We start from the raw sequence: 16,620 nt of genomic DNA on the forward strand, positions 1-16,620 counted from the left end.
CGGCCGTCGGGCTATATAAATACCAATAGAAACAGCAATCACATCAGGCTACAGGTCGGGAGTGGGAAAGTTGATGTCATGTGAAATTAGGGATGGGTTGGGGAGGCAATTATGTGTAGGACAAGTTCAGGTTATCAGGGGAGACCATGTGAATCTCACTAGATTACAGCGGCAACACCACAAGATGTACTCAGAAATAAAATGTCCACCACACAGTGGAATGAGTCATAGGGGTAATGGTAGAAGATTGGTGGGAAGACAATGCAGTGGAGTGAGGGATGAGGAAAAAGAAGGGGGGCATATGTTGAGTGCCTGTGAGGATGTGGAAGAATTTTCATTTCTGAGCAATTGTTCCCGTTATTGCGGAATCCGCAAAACGCCACTCACCCGCAGGAAGCTCTGTTATTAAAAATGATCACTACCAAATTATTACAGCAATATGGAGTTAGAAGAAAAAGGTTTAACATATGCAGTGCCTACATGTTCTGGGCAGTGGGCAACTGGTGTTTGGTAACAAATTAATGGTCTGACATGGCCAGCGGTCATGGCTAATGGGCCCAAAAGAAAGATATTGGTGCAACACGCACAAAGGCCACTGGTGAAGGCCATAACTAGTGAGGCCTCAAATCTCAAAACCTATGCTACATGTTGGTATATGGCTGAAGTGTATTAAACAGAAATCAAACCAGCGGAAAGAAAATATGTTTTCTCAAAGAAACATAATCAAAAATAAAAATAAATAGTCCTAGATGTGAATGTGCAGGTCCCGAGGAGAAAACCACAGATGAGTGAAGGGGATCACTCGAGTGGGGAGCCCCCGGTCACCTGAACATACATATACAAATAATATTTATATTGTACAGCCGGGACGTCAGCCAGCAGTATTTCGGACTTAACGCGCATTGTTTTCTCTTCCCTTGATGTTTTTTTTAAGTAATAGAGTTTTGTGGCTTTTGCTTTACAGCTACTCATAAAGTCCATCCTGGCCTCATTTGACCATAGAGGCATAACGCACTGAACCATTTTGCAAAATGGAAAAAACGCAGTATTCATGGCTGCATTGATGACAGCGCTTCATCCTTACCACTTACTCGACCACGGATTGACTGTCATGCTGAAAATGACTTAGCCCCAGTGGACTTACGAGTTGCCTTTCAGTGAGTTGTTCCCTGGGTCTATTATTAGTGATTAGACATGCTGTTTTATATTAGAGGCTTTCCACCGACAAGGCTATGCCAGACATTTTTCTAATAATTAATTTTCATACCTGTTTAGGAAAGTAAGCCTGACCCCTGAGGGCTCTTTTGCTTCGCTGAATTTCTGGAGAAATTATCGACCATGTAATTTCCTGGCCGTTAATTATTAATTTTTACTGTTGTACCCTTCCATTTCAGATCTATTTGTAGAGATCTATTTTTGGCACAGCCCGATTGTTATTCCCTGGATTTATAGACAGGATTCCAGGATCAGCCTCATTGGTTGAGATTATGATGAATACCTTTTTTTCCCTTATTATACACTATGTAGCTCGATATATCTGAATTGTATGGAACGGGAGGTGCTCCCTGTGGCTCACCCACAGATCACCAGTTTTCATTCTTGTAATTTTTGATTCATGTGTCCCCTCACCCCTTTTTGTTTTCCCTTTTTTCCTTTTTCTCTTTTCTTTTTTCTGTTTTAGGTGCGATTTTTCTGCCTTTTATATAATAAACTGTAAAGTTCAGTTTATTTAAACAAAATATTGGGTGTGTATCTAAAGACACAGATGAACTATTAAAGAACCATGACGCTTTACAGGAATGCTACATATTGAAGAAGATGGACATCATCTGCATTTAAGTTAGATGTGTTATTTCCATCGAAACTACTATCTGCCATCAGTGCCAGGCCTATTGTAAGGTTTGTTATTTTTTTGTCCTGACACTCGAGTAGTTGACGCACAGCACCCCATGGCTAACTCTAGTGTTTCTTGTGATCATTATGCTTTTGTCTCATGTTTTGGCTGCTGCAATTAATTAATCTTCTTTTCTTGTTATATGATTAACAATTGTTTAGATTATATATTTTTTTTATTTAATTTTGGTGCTTTGCCTTTATGTATGTTCAGGTGACCGGGGGCTCCCCACTCGAGTGATCCCCTTCACTCGTGTGTGCTTTTCTCCTCAGGACCTGCACATTGACATCTAGGACTATCATGATTTATTGTTCATGTTTTTTTAATTGCAGTCAATACTTGATATAAGCACTTTTTCACTTTATACTATGCACTTTATTAACTATATACAATTGTTTGTCATTTGTATATTATACACGAGTTTTAGACAATTTAATACTTATTTTAAAGAATTAAAATGAAATAAAACTAGTATTTTAAAATGATCTATTGTCCTTTGTAGGGTGATCTGTGTTGTGGACGGGGGGGGGCTCTTCCCTTCTGTTTCTTTGAGCGAACATATTTTCTTTCCGCTGGTTTGATTTCTGTTTAATACTGTTTGTTGCTTCCCTTCTGCCAGCATAGTAGGGGTACCCCAACTTCCAGTTTTGTTGGTAAATGGCTGAAGGCAATGGCTAGTGGGCCCAAAAGAAAACTGTTGGTAGAACATTTGCAATGGCAATGGCCAAACTAAGGTAGGACAAAACCTGTGAAATTCATTGAAAAACCATCATTAAGAGAGTGTTAAGGAGATCAAATTGAACACAACCCCCTGAAATTCAGGACTTGCATTTAAATCAAGTCCACATCGGAGAAGAAAATGAGTCACACAAACCAAATAGTGGTAGGGGGCAATGGCCAGGAAAGGGCCAGGGAGGAAAAAAACTATTGAGGGGAGAGGGGGTACCATGGAAAGAGGAGGGGGCCCTTGGTGACTGCCTGTGAGGACAGGGAAGAGTTGGGGATTTTGAGGCATTATATAGGGAACCCTGGGGCCATGGATAGGTCAATACCACTTATCTGAGACAGATGTGAGAATTAGAAGGGAAAGTTCCCCACTGTATAATTTCTCGGCTATTTCTGTTGAAGATATAGAGAAGACATTGAGTAGAATGAGATCGACATCCTGCCCCGGGGATATTATTGCTGCAAAAATTATCCTGACTAATGTTGATATGTTTGCACCATTTTTAACACGTTTTACAAATGTCACCTCTATACATAATACTATTCCTGAAAGTATCAAGAAAGTAGGGGTCACACCATTACAAAAAAAGAAGGGACTAGACCCCATGGACACAAGCAATTTGAGGCCTATTACAAATGTCCCATTTCTTTTAAAAATTATAGATAAGGTGGCCACGATACAGTTTCATGAATACTTAGAGCAGGAAAATATTTTACATTCCAGGCAATCAGGGTTCAGGAACAATTATGGAACTGAGAGTGTGCTCTTTGACTTATATACCCAGATGCTGGGAATCGTGGATCGGAGTAAAGCCGGGCTACTTGTCAGCAGCTTTTGATCTTTTAGATCATCAAAAGCTTTTGATTACCTGGTCAACCATGTGCTGCTGCTCAGAGGATGCTATTGCATGGATTGAATCTTGTTCTCTCAAATAGAAATTCAAGGGTCTGCATGGGTCGAGCCACATCTACGGATAAAAATATCCACCTGTGAAGTTCCACAGGGAGCGTGCCTGTCCCCAGACATTTTTAACATTTATATTCGCCCACTGTGTAGTCTTCCAGAGAAGATCGGGGCAAAGTTTACAAACTATGCCGATGATACAGAGCTCTTGATAGAGCTGTGTGGAGATTACATGGAGGACACCTGGAAAATACAAAGCATTTATAAAATGGTGAAAGATTGTTGACCACCAATTGGCTATGTTTAAACAGAAGAAAAACAGATTTTGGATCACCACAAACCAGAACAAAACTGGATCCATGCTTTACAAGCTTCAGTATTGATGGGCATGGTATCAAAGCACAGGATAAGGTGAAGACTCTGGGTGTGATGTTGGACACAGGCCTAGGTGCTGAGGCTCAAGTAGACAGTGTAGTGAAGAAATCTCAATATCATTTCTGACTGTTGAGATTGGTAAAACCATACTTTTCTAACAAGAATTGTGAAATTCTAGTCCGGGCAATTATTATGCCCAGACTAGGCTACTGCAATGCGCTGTTGGGGGGTGCTAATAAAAGCTGCATAAATAAATTACACATTTTGCAGAATGATGCAGTACGTATTATTAAAACCATAAAGAGACCATGTGGCCACTGCCAGAAAAGAATAACATTGGCTGCCAGTTTCATCTAGGATCCTTTTTAAAGTAGTTACTATGAAACATAAATGTATTTTAGATCTGCACCATCTTACTTTAAGGAAAGCATTGCCTTGCAAACATATAGGAGAGACACAAGATCGAGTAATACCCTTTGGCTTATTTGCCCTAAGGTTAAGAGAACAAGAGTGAGTGGTCATTTTATTCCAGTCCAGGCAGCTAGTGCCTACAATGTACTCCCGGTGGACCTACAAAGAGATAGTAATCTCCTCTCGTTCCACAAACAATTGAAGACATTGATTTTCAATTGAAACAGCCTCACTTGTGATTAGGAACCCACAGGTCAGAAGTGTTTGTCTTATGTGTGTGTGTGTCTTTTTGTGCGCCTTGATGCCTGCGGGCTGCGGCATGTAATAAATAGATAAATAATATTTAAATATCTACAGTTGATTGACATTGTCGGGCGAATACTGCAGGAATGAGGAGAGATTGAAAAAAAAGTTATTTTAATATTACAGTGATCAGATCTCCTAGCCAGGGATTAATGGATCTCTGTGAAGAATGCCATGGCTAGTGGGCCTGAAGAAACCTATTGTGCAACATATACAGTGTCCACTGTGGCAACAAGGAATGAAAAGACTGACATGGGGTGCTGTGGTGATTGCTATACATATTGGGGTTCGTGGTGATTACTATATCTTTGATGTCCTGGTTGTTAGTTTTAGCAGTGCATGGTGGTGGCGCAAGTTATGGTTGCTTAGCTTACCATAACTAGCGAATTTCAGGGGTTTTTCAGTTTTACTTGGAACCATAACATCTCTTTAACAAAGTTACTTTCACTGAATTTCATAGGTTTTTAGTAGCGGAACTTAACCATAACGTCCCATTAACAATGTTTTTTTACTGAATTTCATAGGTTTTTAGCAGCACAACTTAACCATAATGTTCTTGTAACAAAGTTTTTTCACTGAATACAGATATTATAAATTTGATAAAAGTTTACTAGGATTCCCTTAGTTCATATACATATAACATAAAACATACTGATACCCCTACCTGCGCTAGTAGTTCTGATGTCTGCGGACCATGCGCATGTCCGTGGACAGACGTAGTCAACAGCAACACTATCTAAAAACTCAGGAGGTATCTTACATTGTTGCATCATGCAATAAAAACACTAAAAATGTTCAAAAAGCAGCACATAAATACATTACATTCAATAATAAATAAGAAGTGCAAACTGTATATGTAAGAAACCAACCGTCCAATTACATAGCATATGCAACATAATGGAATATACCAAAACAAAATAAATATGCCTCCAAAAGAATTACCTCACAGAAACTGCACAGCAAAAAGCAACAGCACACCTACGCAGCAGTAACAGCAAAACTTAGCAAGAAACTAGTGAGTATACTGCATTTATTGTATATATTTATAAACTTTGTGTATTAGGTACACTAAATATAATTTTTTTTTTATTTTTGCACAGAAATGTCTAGTACTTTGGAATGGCTGGAAGAACATGTTCCTCAGGATGAAATGAGTGAAAACAGTGATACTAATGGTAGACACTACACTTCTCTATATAAATCAATTAATAAGCATTACTTTATGTGTACTTAACACATTATATTTTTACAGACCATACAGACATTAAAAATACTGAAACAGAGACCTTAGAAAATCATCTGTAGCGAATGGAGCAAACCATGGATCTGTTAATGTCAAATTTCATTCTTTTAAAACATTTTGTGGAGGACCATATAAAAGAAAAAAAATATATATCACTGTCCCACATGTACCTGTACCCCTTCTCCATGTCCCAGCCAACCATCACCAAAAACTCCCCAGCAAGAAAAACGTTACGATGAGACTTCAATCCCTTCCTCCCCTACCATCCATCATGTATAAACCCCTTATTCCCCTGTCTTTCTATCAGTTTCTGCTTCCCCCTCTCTTTCATAATGTTTATACTTTTAGGCAATAATAAAATATTAAGTGTGTTGTTATCATATTCCTCTTTGTCTTATTTATTTTAAAAAGGCAGTTAGGGTGTCCGCGGACAGAGCTGGTGTCTGGGATGTCCGTAATTAGCCAAAATGGGACTGTTTTAAGGACACTATGTCTGTTTGTACTGTTTGCAATCAAAATGAAGGTGTCCTTAGGACACACAAGATGTCTGCCTGTCTGCAATTAACCAAAATGGGGGTGTCCTAAGGACACTATACCTGTTTGCACTGTTCTCAATCAAGATGGAAGTGTCTTTAGGACACACAAGATGTCCACCTGTCCATAATTAGGCAAAATGGGGGTGTCCTAAGGACACTGTACCTGTTCGAGCTGTCCGTAGTCAAAATGGGGGTGTCAGCAGAACACTAAGGACATCCGCATGTGTGTGACTATGCAAATTAAAGTGTCCTAAGAACATTCCCCCTTTTCGCATTGTCCGCAACCAGAATGGATATGTCCGTAGAACACATAGCCCATCCGCCTGTCCACAAAGTTGTGACGCACATTTATTTTGATGGAGGACCTAAACACTGTCGGTAGAACACCCGCACGCATGCGTATCACACCCTTGGCACCTACGAACATTGTGCCTGTCCGCACATGTCTGTGGCACTTTTAATTAGTTCGGGGATTGGAACACTGTCCGTAGAACACCCGCACACATGCGTAGACCCGACTATGCGCATTTGGTGTCCTACTGACAGCCGTCCCATTCGCAAACATGTCCGCAACTTCATCATGTGACCACACCCATGCTAAGCGTAACTAACATTGTCCGGGCCCCTGGACACCTAAAAAGTGTTTTTTTGGGAAATCCAAGGTATTTTCCTGGGAAAGTTCACCCTTGCACATGTCCCAGACCATGTCCCTGGCGCTCTGCATACTTTTTGGAATTTTTTGAGCCCTTTCTTGGTGTTCGAAGTGTTTGCAGGCAGCGCAGGTGTTTTTGGGCTTCCAGGACAAAGACTGCTTCATGTTGCATTGGATTGCTCTTGCTCTTTAAAACAGCTGTCCTGATGGCATCCATGGTTGCTGCTGGTTCTACTGCTGTCTCAACAACACCCCCACCCCCTCCACCACCAACACCTCCCCACCACCAACACCTCCCCAAGGACCTGCAGAGGGAAACAGGTGTGAGGATACAGAGGAGAGTGATGAAGAGGATGAAGAGGATGAGGTAGTCGAAGTCCCTACTACTAGTGCTCACCATGATTCTTGTGTGTGGAGGTTATTTACCACTCTTGATGGAATACCAAAAGCATGTGCAAACAAGGTGACAAGCAATCAGTGCAAGGTGGTGCTGAGTCGTGGGAAACCAGGTTTGTACAGCTATGGTACTACCTCAATGAAGCGACACCTAAAGTCGTTCCACGGTGGGGCTATTCATAAGGTTGTACCTTGCGATAAACATAGTAGGTTGAGTTCCCCTGCAGCATCCTCCATTTCTGCTCCTGCCACCACAAGACACACTCTTGTGGGGCAGCACATCCCCCCAGCTGCCTTGCAGGCCAAACGTGATACTGTTGATCCTTACCTTTCGAAGGTCACAGTATTGTGCATGTACTACGACGCAGTACTCTGCAGGGGGGAGAACCTTCGAAGTACTTTCAAGAATGTGGTCAAGGAGCATGAGAAGGACTGCTACCTACCTGAATAAGGCCCACGTTACATCTTCCTCTCTCCACCTGCCCTTTCTTATCTCCGTAGTTGGTGTCCCTTCCTTATCCTCCTTCACTTCCTTTGCTTGTGTGTCGTGTTTAAAAAAACAAAAAAAATATATAAACCAACAAAATCCAAAAGAAAAAAAGGCTCATTTCAGAGCCGCCTTTCACAGTTCAAAAATAGAAGTGTCAATGAAATGCTGCAGGGCCCTGTGCGTTTATAGATGTCTGTGGACAGTCCGCAGACATCTACATTTTTGCGGTGCTGCCCTGTCAGAACCATTGCACTTTTCTCTTTTCTTTTGTGGTGTTTTCTTGTGTTTCGAAAACTTCAAATGGTCAACACATATTGCAAACTGGATTGCTGTAATTCCAAAAAAAGTTTGCAATGCATCTTGTATATTTCGCTGAAAAATCTGATTGCCAACATAAGTAAGATGTACTCCATCTCTGCGAAAAATGTGTGTACTACAAAACATAATGTTTTCATTGTGAAAAGAGGACATACCAACATCTCACAAAAAGGCACAGATAGCCTTGTTGACACTGCGCCTTGCTTTCTCCATTTGTGGACCAAATGAAGAAGAACACAGCCACGTTTGTCTGCGCGATACGTGAAAACATTACTTTGGATATATGTCCATGACATTCCCAAGTCCTTCTTTCATTGCAAATTGCAAAGACATTCCAGACACATGTCCTAAACTGTTCCCTCCACAATGAATAATAATATCTGGATGAAACTGTGTCACCAAATTAGCACAAAGAGGTACCAAATCCAGCCACTTCGTTCCACGCAATCCATGCTAGTGCACTTTCACATGAGGGAATCCAAGATGTACAGCCACTCCACAGCGATCTGCATGCACCTCTAACCAATTCATCCACATATCTCCCAAAATCCAGACAATCTGCCTTCTGAAACACACAGCCATAGATATCTGCTCTGCTCTCAGGAAAAAGACTTTCTGACAAAGTCTCTGCTCACACATCACACCCAGTAAACCCTATTGACCAATCCCTTGCTCTGCCAAGTCTCATTTGCATGCCTCTCAACCTCAAAAATCCCTGTATGTAATACGTGCTGTCTGAGCGTGGGGAATTAAAATGTAAATAATGTTCCCTATTTCCCCTTTGAGGTTGGCTCTGAAATGAGCCTTTTTGGGGTTTTTTTTGCAGATGCTAAAGAAACACCTTTTATTTTGTATTTTTATGGGTTTTCTTTTCATATTTTCCTCCAAAAGTCTTCACATTAGCTTCTCCAAAGCAATCCTTATGTTCCAAAACAGCATGGCATTTCCCATAAAATAAAAAGACATACCATCTTCTTTAACCCTTTAAGTGCCATGGGTATTTCCCCCCAGTTCCAAGACCTTTTTTGGTGATTTCGGTATGTGGCCATTCAATGCCTTGTAACTTTTTCATTATATGAGATATTTCAGCCAAATGTGTCCGCTTGTTTTCCCACATGTAGGCAGTTGTAACACCATCCAGGAATCCTAGGTTGCTGTAGTGGGGTGAGAGAAAATAACCAAAAAGTGCAAAAATGTTGTGTTTTTTCAGGAAATCCAATATGTTGAGGAATGGCAAGCATACATTTTTTGAAAGAGCACAGGCAGACCTTTTCAAGGGTAGGTGACTTGTGCATGTTACAAAAGTGTATGGTGCCTAAAGCAGCGACTAAATGTAGGGCACATTTGGGAAATGAAAGGGTTGTGTGACAAAGGGCACCAGCAAATGGGTCAAAACGTTATGTAAACCTCATAAACCAATGAAAATGGTACCTCACATGTGTTGGTGCACCTAACTGGGCGCCAAGGGGAAAGCCAAACACACCCCTAATCCCAAGTCTTTTCCGACATCTGAATTTCATGATTATTCCAGACGGGCACACCATACAGATAGGGGCCTCGGGTGTCCAAGCGACCAAGGAAAACAGGGAACCCCATGCATTTCCGAAAAGAGGACATGGGGTTTCCCATTTTCTTTGGTGGCTTGGACACCCAAGGCCCAAATCTGTAGGTTGTCTCTCCAAACCCTTTGGGGGTTGCAAGTGCTGTAGCCTTTTTCGTTTTGTGCGTGGGTAGGTGTACCCAAACATGTGAGGTACCGTTTTTGTTGGGACACCTGCGGGAATGCAGGAAGGTATGCCATCTGTTGTTGCCGGTATGTTTTGGTGAGTGGACACAGGGAAATGTCTCTGAAATTGGCTGAAAATGAAGACAATTCTCAGACATTTCGCTCTGGCCATCCACTGAAACACACCGCCAACAACACATGACCTACCTTCCCACATCCCCACACGTGTCCCGATGAAAATAGTACCTCACATGCACCTACCGGGGGCGCAAAAGGAAAAGGGTAACCCACTGGTAACCCTAATCCTTTCGGCACAGAACCTTTTGTTCACGTGGGCAACCTACAGTTTTGCGCCTAGGGTGTCGAAGCTAGCAAGGAAAACAGGGAACCCAATGCATTTCCCAAAAGAGTACACCCCTGGGAATGCACAGAGGTCTGCCTTGCGCCAATTGCCCCTTTTTTATTATCCACAATCCCTGACAAAGTGTGATATTTGGTGGGGAAAAAACACAATGTTCACTTTGTCTGGGGTTCTGGGTAATACATTCTGGGCCGCTTCCCGCAAGTCAGACCTAAGTGCATTCCCACGGGTGTCCTCTTTTGGGAAATGCATGGAGTTCACTGCTTTCCTTGCTGGCTTCGACACCCTAGGCCCAAATCTGTAGGTTGCCCACATGAACAATATGTGCTGTGCCAAAAGGCTTGGGGTTACCAGGTGGTTACCCTTTTCCTTTTGTGCCCTTTTAGGTTCACCCACACAGGTGAGGTACTGTTTTTGTCGGGACACCTGTGGGAACGCGAGAAGGTATGACATCTGTTGTTGGCGATGTGTTTCAGTGAGTGGACACAGGGAAATGTCTCTGTAATTGTCTGGAAATGAAGAAAATTCTCAAACATTTCACTCTGGTTACCCACCGAAACACACCACCAACAACACATGGCCTACCTTCCCACGTCCCCACACGTGTCCCAATGAAAACGGTACCTCACATGTGTGGGTGCACCTACCGGGGGCGCAAAAGGAAAAGGGTAACCTAATGGTAACCTCAAGCCTTTAGGCACAGCACATTTTGTTCACTTGCAGATTCATGCACATCCACATGCATGAACACAAACCACAGGTATGAATATTTCCCACACAGTACATGTACATTTCTTCTATAAATGCACATACATGCCAACATTCAGAGCCACCTGGCAGGGAGATTTCCACAGGGAAATCGGGAGACCTATATTTCCCCATAGAAATGCATTGACGCTACAGTAATGTTAGGCAGGAGAATGTGAAAAATAACTATATTTTTCACCGAAAAATCAGGAGTGTCCCACCTAAATCAGGAGGGTTGGCATTTATGAATGCATATAAACCGAGTAACTGCCACTTACCCTGTATAACCTGTAAAACAAGCTTACGGTCATTTCTTTCATCTGCTATGATCAACTGTCACTTGCAAAGTTGTCTGCTCTCCAAATGTTTATTTACCCATATTACTAACTTCAATGTGCAAACTGTTATTTTCTTCATTCATTCTATCATTTGTGTAACCACTGCCACCTATTTATCCACATTTCAACCATAATAGCATTTAATGCATTATAGTGCATAAGATGTAAATACAATTTCCTTTCTGTACATTCTGCATATTTAACATACATTCTATCATTTCAGCTTCTTTTTGTAATTTTTATTTTTTTTATTTCACATCACTTGGTATTAATTAAACCTTAGATGCAATCATATACAACATAAAAACATAAAACACATAAAAAATCATCATCCTCCTCAAAGGCCCATTCTACAGTCAAAATTAAAAAATCAGAAAAAGAAAAGAAGAAGAAAAAACAAAAAACAAGAGAAGAAGGAGAAAAAAGAGAAAAATAAGTCTAACGCTAGTTTCATCCCACAGCTAGGCATTTCGTATCCTCCATAGCAGTGAAGATTATTCTAACCAGCTGTAATACAGCTAAGGACAATGAAAGCTGACCACCTCATTTTATGGAAACCCACCAAAATCCTCCTGTGATTTCGTTGGTGATTCCTCTATAAATCTCCCCAGGAGGTTATTTCTTATAGGACTGAGGGGCTCACATACTAGTACTAAATGCTGCAACGTCTCCTTACTTCTATTACAAATTCGACAATTTAAGATTTTTACTTCATGGGCCTTTGTTCTTGTTGATGTAACCTCTCGTGTTGGATAAAGGTTCAAACGTCGTCTCAAAATGTTTTGCCGCTCCAATTTTGAGGGAAATTCAACAAAATAGGACATCACATGGCGTCTTTTATAATGTTCATGTCACTTTCTTTTACAAATGATTATAATACTAATCAAACACAACACACACAGCTATCTAACAAAGTGTCATTTAATGTTAAAAGATGGGAAAAATAACAGTATAATTATGGAAAAGGGCTTTCTAGTGCGTTATAAAATGACGCGCACCCAGGATGAGTACATGCATCTTTATTCATGCACACAGATAGCCAATATCATTTGAAAAGCTCCCAGCTGAAACAACACCACTGCCTCTACAACTGTTCTTCCAATCTAGACAGCTCTATCATTCCAGCTGGTTGCCCATTCCGTCCTAGAATGTATAACAGCATTCAACAATGCACAGATGCAATCATGTCTATCACATCATCTACAACTATGTACAGTGTTGCAAAGCAACACATACAACATCTCCCCCTTCCCTTCAGTCTGCAACACAAGCATCATATCCTTCCTGCAACCCCTGCTTTATTTCAGACTCTCCCATCTCCAAGCACCACAGAATCACCCAGTACTTTGGTAATGACCTACTGAGTAATAAGCTGTTGACCCCATGAGATCCTTCAGCATTATTTCCCACACCTTCACAAATGCATACATTGCATACATTTCTGTATAGTTCCTGCCATTTACCCTGTAAAAATAGCAAACAAAGCATACAATTATTTCTTCTATCTCCTAACTTCCTATAACACCACCTGTGGTATGTGCGCTTACTATTGCACTAATTTCTGAAGCACATTCAACTAACAGATTCTAAATGAAATATACAGAATGCACATAGACAAAGGAGAGTACATGTGCATGCTATGCACAATTATCAGAAAGTACTACTACTGCAAAAACAAAGAAATCCATGTCTACATTAACAACAGTGCTAATAACACACATATTTAATAACTTCTTTCTTTCACAATTGAAGTGAAGGCCACTCCCCTGAAAAGCAGCAGTGTCTGAAGTACGAAGGAGAACTATTAAGAAACCTACTCTTTCCATCCAAAAAAGTAAGTGCAATACTGCCATAATGTTCCACCTGTTACTCAAACACTGTAGAATTCTAGTATTCTAGAACAAAACATTGTACTAGACCTGTAACATTAGATTCCGTATTAGTGCATACCCTCACCAGCTCCATACTTTGTATTGTAATCTGAACACTAATATAGTAACACACAAATACAAGAATAGCCTTCCCAACCTGATGTAGCAGCCCATTGCACAATCATACACCTCTACATATATCCTTACCATCATACTCATACATTCATGCACAAAGCACACACACACTGCACAAGATCCCAACCCACACTTTCTTTCTTTTTTCTCCAACAGACCGCAAAGAATACCTACCAAAAAGCAACTCCATAGAAAGCAAAGCGAAAGTAAAGAAAATCAAATTAAAACTCTCCAAAATATCCATCCACCTCTTGCAGAATTTGTAGAAAAAGTTCAAACTAAACAGCTAATACAGTAACATTGTACTAGACCTGTAACATTAGATTCAGTATTAGTGCATACCCTCACCAGCTCCATACTTTGTATTGTAATCTGAACACTAATATAGTAACACACAAATACAAGAATAGCCTTCCCAACCTGATGTAGCAGCCCATTGCACAATCATACACCTCTACATACATCCTTACCATCATACTCATACATTCATGCACAAAGCACACACACACTGCACAAGATCCCAACCCACACTTTCTTTCTTTTTTCTCCAACAGACCGCAAAGAATACCTACCAAAAAGCAACTCCATAGAAAGCAAAGCGAAAGTAAAGAAAATCAAATTAAAACTCTCCAAAATATCCATCCACCTCTTGCAGAATTTGTAGAAAAAGTTCAAACTAAACAGCTAATACAGTCAATAAGTGAAACAAAACAAGCTTCCAGTACAGAAACTTTGCCGTCCTCTTTCAAAATGTAAAACGAAACAGAAAGTGATTAACAACACTGCAGCTAGCACTAATGCTAACACTGCACCTATAAATCTTGACGTAGCGGCAGATAAGCATATCAAAAAAATTATTTTACCAAAAATGTTCCACCACAGAGTCCTGCAGAACCTCATAAAAACAGGAGAGAAAATTAATCCTAGAAGCTCTCATAGACAGTGCAATCCTTCTCAAAAGGAAATTATTTATTTTAGTTTTAAACAGAATGAAACCACTAACAAAACTAAGTACTAAACTACAAAAAAAGGCTTCTCAATAAACGAAATATCAACAAAGATAGCTTCACAAACATCTGTGGAAGTGAATGGAGTCACACCACGAGCACAGAACCATATTTCAATGAAGAAGCATACAAACAAAAGCAAATAAACCCAATTGTCATACATAGCAGTGGACGAGGGTATGAAAAACTTAATAATACCATTATGGAACAAGAAACGCTGCTCACAAAATATCCCCAGAAAACTCAGTATCAACTCTCCATTCCGCTGAACGAATATGTCCAGTCTACAAATGGCTGTGCACATCAATGTGTAACATAGCCAAAAAATCTTTCAAATCTTTACGCCAGTTCCTCAATCAGTATGTGAAAGGCAAAGACAAATTCAAAATAAAACTATTACAAAAAATGTACTCCTGTCCAGTGTGCAAACACAGAGAACTACAAGGACATTCATTAGCCTGCATTTGTGGACCTATTTGCAAAATGATATCAACACATCATTCAACAATAAGAAATCTGGTCCATACACTGTACTATGCCAAAAGTCCTGCTTTAGCACTAGCCAATTTAAATAACAATCTTCTACATGGTACACCCAAACAACTACTCGAAGAAATATAGCATATCCAGAGAAAATATTTTGGAACTGAAAGCCACTTACAAAATGCAATAGCTTACAACAGACTAGCAACAACTGTACAGATGGCAACCTTCTTTTACACACTTTCAAAAAAGAAATATTAAAGTTTAAAAGTAAATCTGCTGAAGTACCAAACCATGTGTGTGTGTGTTGCCGCAGGACTTTTGATAAAAATAGCACAAAAAATGTAGACATAACATACAAAATAGAAGACAATGAAGATTCCAAATGGTTCCAATTAGCTCTCTATCTTATAGCAGAAAACAAATACGACAATACTGACCCCTTAATGCTCTGCAGTTACTGCACTGCAAAACGTGACAACAACCAAACACCTTCACATGCTATCACAAATAACTTGGAATTATTCCCATTGCCAAAACCCCTGCAAGAACTCAACTTATATGAGAGCATCATAATTCAAACAGTGCACCCATTTCAAGCAATAATACACCTTTAACCAAAAACAGGAAAACTACCCCCCTCTGAATTAGTGAAAGGCATTCATGGCAAAGTAGTTTATTTGCCATTAGATCTCAAAGAAAATGTACACACTCTGGTGGGAGTTCAACGTCCAATAGATCAATCTTTAATTATCTTAGTAAATGGTGTACCTACAAAAGAATTTAGCAACAACTCGTGGACTTACATAAAGTTAGACAAGCTCTGCAATATCTAAAAGACAAAAATGAATACTACAGAGAAAACTATATTGAAGAAAACCTGAGGGAAACCACTGAAATAATTTAAGAGTCATCAGAAACTGGTAAATTTCAACTTCTAGATTCTGCTACAGAATCCAATATTTTAGACCATTATATAATTCATCCATTACACTGTAAAGACACCATAGATGATGCACTGGAAATGTACCAAATGCAACAAGCTAAAGGATCTCCAATCAGCATATGGGAAAGAAAAGTATAGAAGCGCGTGCCTTTCCTCTACTCCTTCCTACTGGGAAAGGAGGAGGGTATGATGATAAACCCACACAAATAACAGCATCAAAATACCACTTTTTACGAATGTATTCTGAAGACCCCAGATTCAGCAAAACGTGGAATACATATTCCACCTTCTCTTTGAAAGTGAGCTAGCAAATCAATGCCACGGAGTTGCACACACACTGAAATCAGGTACCCATTTTCAAAATATATCAGCTACGGAATTACTACAAAAAGTGCAAGAAAAAGATGAGATTTTACAGTCAAGCATTACAAATCTTTTAGCAAACATGCGTGGTACAAAAGAATACTGGTTCAGACGTCACAGAGATGTCCGCTGTATGATAAGAAACCTTGGCCCACCCACTTGGTTTGTGACATTAAGTTGTGCAAAATATGCATGGGAAGATGTACTCGATTTCCTACGCATAGCAAACAAAAACAAAACAAACATAGATATAAAAACACCGGGACAACTCTGCTCTCTATATCCTGTAAATGGATCAAGATATTTCCATCATTGCTTCATTGCAATGCTACACTTCATTTGTAATAACATTGTTCCTCCCCTCGGAGAAGTGCAGCACTTCTTTTGGAGAAAAG

The sequence above is a fragment of the Ambystoma mexicanum genome, chromosome 2q (assembly GCF_040938575.1).
Source record: "Ambystoma mexicanum isolate Mex_15411 chromosome 2q, UKY_AmexF1_1, whole genome shotgun sequence".
Taxonomy (NCBI): domain Eukaryota; kingdom Metazoa; phylum Chordata; class Amphibia; order Caudata; family Ambystomatidae; genus Ambystoma; species Ambystoma mexicanum.